The sequence below is a fragment of the Argiope bruennichi genome, chromosome 7 (assembly GCF_947563725.1).
Source record: "Argiope bruennichi chromosome 7, qqArgBrue1.1, whole genome shotgun sequence".
Taxonomy (NCBI): Eukaryota; Metazoa; Arthropoda; class Arachnida; order Araneae; family Araneidae; genus Argiope; species Argiope bruennichi.
The window spans coordinates 23,842,621-23,848,620 of record NC_079157.1 but is presented as its reverse complement, the minus strand read 5'-3'; positions in this window follow the sequence as shown (position 1 = coordinate 23,848,620).

Genomic DNA, 6,000 nt, shown 5'->3' with positions numbered 1-6,000 from the left:
AAAAGCATATTGCCCTCTGCGTTTAGTACGTTTTTCCTGGCTGTAGACTCTTACCGATTGACATCGTCCATCCTAAATGCACAGGAAATTGTATCAAAATACTAGAAGCTCTAGGATGCCGCATGTTTCTAAATAAATTGTCAAATATAATAGTTCTAAACAAACTTTGGCTTAGAAAAAAATATAACTAATCTCATTTTAACAAGATCCTTACAGACGTCTTCTCTTTGCCAATTTCTGCCTAAATCGGGGATCGCAAATCAATGGCATGCGTGCCATTTATGTCACACGACACAATATTTTGGGCACACCACTGATCAAAGCTATTTGCATTTTACGGTTTGCAAACGTTTTGCTTGTGACTTCATTTGACAAACTGAGCTTGTCCCAATTCGATTGGTTGGAAATTGAAAAATCTGAAATGCAATTGATTCATTTTCAGTTTAATTTAATATGAATTTAAAAATTTATTGAAACAAGGAAAAAGTCGGAATTGATTGAAAGAGAAAGATTAACAAGCATTATAAGTAAAAAATGCCAGTAACGGAATTTATGAAACGTGGAATTCGATTCCAGACCCATTCAATTGTTTGGAGAAGCTCAATCATTCTATTTTAACCACATTTTTATTTACCTATTCCTGAGAGTCAATATTTTCAGAGATGAATAACATGAAAGACTCGCTTAGAAACCGTTTGTCAGATGATTCCAATTCAGCATGCATTCTGCTAAAAATAGCATCTTTCAATCCTAATACAAGTTATTTGTCACCTAATTTGCAACAAAAGAAGTAACACTAATGTTATTTTAATTTGAATTACACGTGTAACTAAAACATTTACAACAAAGTATACAGTACAAAATGTATTTTTTCGTAGTGAATAAAGTTTTGAGTTGTAAGTATTTAGTTTTATTATTTTCTCAATAAGCACCAAAGCTAATCAAAATTATTTGACGGTAAGTTTATACCTCCTTAAACACTTCTTTAGAAAAAATGACGCGTTTATCCAAAAAGGTTCACCACTCCTGGCCTAGATAGTAACATAACGAAATAATGAAAATAATAACTTTTTTTAATATTAACTTGTAAAATTTCTTAATTCTTATCAAACAAAGGAGGTAACCCCCTCCCCCCTATTTCGGCATACGGTATAAATGAATGTTGTCGTGCCAGCGACAGGAGAGAAATCGAGATCGAATTCTCATTGGCTCTTGCTATTAAGCTCGTCCCATCATTGAAGTGCGGGTAGCTCGACATAGAACGTTGCTATAACCCCGAGCGAAGCGAGAAAACGTTTATACCGTAGCTTCCTAATCCCCGATCTCGTGAAGCCTCTCCCTCAACTGGTAGTTATATTAAAATAAATTTATGTACTTTTTTACTGTTACACACACATATTCAGTGTACTTTTTTGTATATGCATTTTTCACAAACAATCTTAAAATAATGCCAATTTATGAGATCTTGATACAGAGTTCGTTATTATCGGAAGACATTTTCATTGAATAAAGATTATTTATTACTATTATTTTTTTCTATTTTTCCGTAATAAATGTAATTTATTGAATAAATCCCGGTTTATTACAAATAAATGTGACACTAGCTTATCGTCAGTTTGCCTGGTACCCGTATCGAAAAACATCGATATATTATGAAACTCTAGAGCTGAGACAAATAAATTTGTGTACGTACATGCGCAATAATCTGCATAGATTGAAAGAGAATAAGAGTAATGGGTACTTTTTCGGTTAGCCGGGCGCAAGTGAAAAATCGCCAAATAATTTAACCTCTGCCCTCCCCCCAAGAAGAAAGTTGTATTGTTAGGTTTGTATGAAAGTTGACGAAGATCTTGGCGACATTTTTTTGACACAAGTCCAAATTATTTGGCGATTGTTCTCCTAATCGAAAAGTACTGAGTAATTGTTATAAATTTTACTCATGAAGTCCGAAAGCCAAATTGACATATACCGTAAACAAAGTATTAATTATATTCATTTTTATTGAATAAGATGCACAAAAATGCAACACTTATATCAGTACAGAAAACTAATGCTAATATCTGCTAGAGGAAACCCTTGTTTGAAATTTTAGCGCGATTGGTTTAAAAAAATTACTTTGCATTGTAATTTTAAAAAAATAATAATTGTAAATAATATCAATACCGAGAGGCATCGAAAATTCTGATTTTTCCCAAAAAGAAAGTTTTCCCATCATTAAAAACATACTTCAATTTTTCGGCTCCATTAACCCCTTGAGTGTATTCAACTCCCTATACATATTTTGGACAAAGAATATAAGAAGCATTTGACATATTGAAGCAGTTCTAAATGATTTTTACATTCTTAAATACTTCATTCTGGGGCTTAATTGCAGACTTGAAACTAAAAAAAAACCCTGTAATTTGATTAATATGTCAGACACGTCATTGTATGCGAAGGGGTTAATAATGCAATGGCAAGCAAATTCTATTTGTAGACGGAATCTAGCATTATATCAATTGCAGTACTTTCGTACATAAATAAGCAGTATTTATATACTTCAATTTTATGATTGGCTTATAACGAATACATCCATACCTGATCAACATTAAGGTGAATCTTAATCTCTTTTCAGATCTCTTTCGATGGAGGCTAGATTGAAAAGGATCTCTTGACTGTAATGTCGTTGGGATTTAACTTGAAACCATCATCAGATTCTTGCAACTCCAATCTTCTACAAGAAATTGCCAGATGGAAATCCTACAATCCTAATTGTTGACTGCTTGTGGAAGCAATGATATAATGAGGTTCACCATGCATAAAAATTCTTTGTTCTAAACAAATTGCCAATGCTCAAAATGTATCAACAGAATGGGAGGGCGATACTTCAATAGGGTCCCCCATGTTTTTGGAAATCAGCACACCTTTCAAATATTTGACTTGCATCTTAAGGTTCAGTGGTATTTAAGTTTCTGTATATTTGCGAATTGTTAAGTCTTGTTGTAATAAATAGTTTCACATTTATCTTGTGTATTGCAAAAAAATTGACATATGTTTGATTTTTGCATTTAGTATTATTTTGTATACTGATTTTCATTGTCAAAGGTAAATTAGATTAATGCCTAGATCGATAAGCTTAGAATCGAAGCAAATTAAAACCTTTTTCAAAACTAGCTGCCAATTTTCTAGAATACTAGTCCTATTATTATACATTATATTAGCACATTAATATTCCAAGCACAATTTCTAAGTTTCCATTGTATTAAATTATTATTACGATATTTATAAGAACCGAGTCTATTTTTAAAAATGAAAATGTATGCAGAAACATGGGTAGTCGTAAATCCTTGTGATTAAATTAATAAGTAAAAACATACTTTCTAGTTGATGTCTATGGCACCAGAGCTTTCATCAAAAAAATCTAAATGTAATCGCGTCATAAACACAGAGTAACATTTAATGATGAACACGAACACAAAGATGCGTCATTCTGCGTTACATCTCTAATTAGACATTACAAAATCTGAACAGTTAAGCATAAAGAAACGTATCAAAGTTCTACACTGCGCATGTGCCGGTTTCCATGGTAACTACAGATGGAAAGGGGGAAAGACGTCATCCAGATGGCACACTTTGTAAAGAAGTTAATCTATACTTATAATAAAGCTCAATGTGTGTGTGTGTGTGTGTGTGTGTGTGTGTGTGTGTGTGTGTGTGTGTGTGTGTGTGTGTGTGTGTGTGTGTGTGTGTGTGTGTGTGTGTGTTGGCGTTCTACAGGCCAGACCATTCAACTTACATCTACCAAATTTGGTACATGTATACCTTAGAGGTCGGGAATGTGCACCTGGGGTCCCTTTTTTTGAAATTTTAATTAGAATTTTAATTATTAATTAAAAACTAACTTTCCCGCCAAAAAAATCTTCCATTTTCCCCACCGCCAACTTTTCCGCCAAAATAATCTTCCATTTTCATCAACGCCAAATGATTTAGGCTTTAGTTCTTTTTTTCTCCCAACAGTAATGAGGCTAGGGTTAAGATTTTTCGGCGGATTATTTCAAACGATTCTGTTTATTTTCTTAATGTTTTATGCATTTAAAATTAAACATTGTTAATTAATCCATGTTTCAGATTCATTCTGAAGTACTTTTGAATTAAAATAACACAGAATAAAGGAAATTAAAAATGTATAATCTGCATAGCGTTACCCCAACTGGCGTAGAAAAATTCACGCATTTGCGTTCCGTAACTGGCGTTGAAAATTCACGCATGCGTACTGTGTTCTGATTGTTGGCATGGCAACCATTATCAACGGACGATTTAAATTACTTTTAGGTTAGTTCTATGCTTTTGTAAGTAAATTGTATTTATGTTAGTTATATATTTTTTGTATATGCTTATAGTTTTAAGTACATCGTTTTTTAAGTAGTTTTTTTTAACCTGTTTTCAATAATTTAAATTATTTTTAGGCTAATTGCATGCTTTTGTAATTAAATTGTATTTATGTTAGTTATATATTTTGATATATGCTTATAGTTTTAAGTACATCGTTTTTTAAGTAGTTTTTTTTAACCTGTTTTCAATAATTTAAATTATTTTAGGCTAATTGCATGCTTTTGTAATTAAATTGTATTTATGTTAGTTATATATTTTGATATATGCTTATAGTTTTAAGTACATCGTTTTTTAAGTAGTTTTTTTTAACCTGTTTTCAATAATTTAAATTATTTTTAGGCTAATTGCATGCTTTTGTAATTAAATTGTATTTATGTTAGTTATATATTTTGATATATGCTTATAGTTTTAAGTACATCGTTTTTTAAGTAGTTTTTTTAAACCTGTTTTCGACCGATTATTTTAAACGATTCATTTTATTTTCTTAGTGTTTGATGCATTTAAAATGAAACATTGTTATAATGAATCGATCCGTTCATGATGAATCTGAGAAAATTTTGTTGACAAATTCTTGAGATATTATATAAATTAAGAAAGATATTCTTTAGTGCCCATAAAGTTTAAACGCTCAGTCACTCTATTATCAGTAATCATATTATTAAAAAAAATGCTTTGTTTCAGTAAAAAATATTATTATATTAATTGCAGATTAATCCTTTACACTTCAATTTAAAGCATAAATTCTACGAGGGGTAACAGAAAATTAGAGAGATACATATCACGTTATGACTGAAGGCCTTTATAATATTATGAGTGAATTATATGACTATCAAAATTTGAAGTATTAAAATATTTTGCTGAAGAATCTATTAAAGTTGGAATTGCATAAAATATTTAATTATTAAAATTTTAACGAACATTAAGATTGGCGAACCGGCTGGTCGCCAAAGGCGGCTAGTAAACAATAAATAAAAATAACTGATCAATGTATTCACTGAATTAAAAAAAAATGCGTTGTAATATGAAACTAAAATTCACCGTTGCATATTGATTACTTCGTATTCAAGCTGTGTAATTTGAAATTCAATATTTGTTTCAAAAAATCTGTTAGAAATTTGCACTAAAATAAGAGTTTTTATGATTATTCTTGTCGATACAACGTTATTTTAATCAGTTTTTAGAATAATAGAACCGAATGTTTCAGAAGACACTCTTAATGAAATATTATGAGACCAATTCATAGAGTTTTCATCAAATAAATAAATCTAAATGTAATCGCGTCATACGTACAGAATAACATTTATTGACGAACACGAAAAAAACTAACACGAACACAAAGATGCATCGTTTTACGTCACATCTCAAATTAGACATAACAAATCTGAATAGTTAAGCAAAAAAAAAACATATCAAAGTTTTAGAAAAACTGCGCATGCTCCGGTTTCCATGCAGCCACAGCTGTAATGGGGGAAAGGCGTCTTCCAGACGATACACTTTGAAGTTAATAAATTTTTGATGACACATAATTACACACTTAATACAGTTAATTACACAGTTAATAACACACTTTGAAGTTTTCAGAATAATAGAACCGAATCGTTTTAGAAGACAGTCTAGGTTCATAATGAA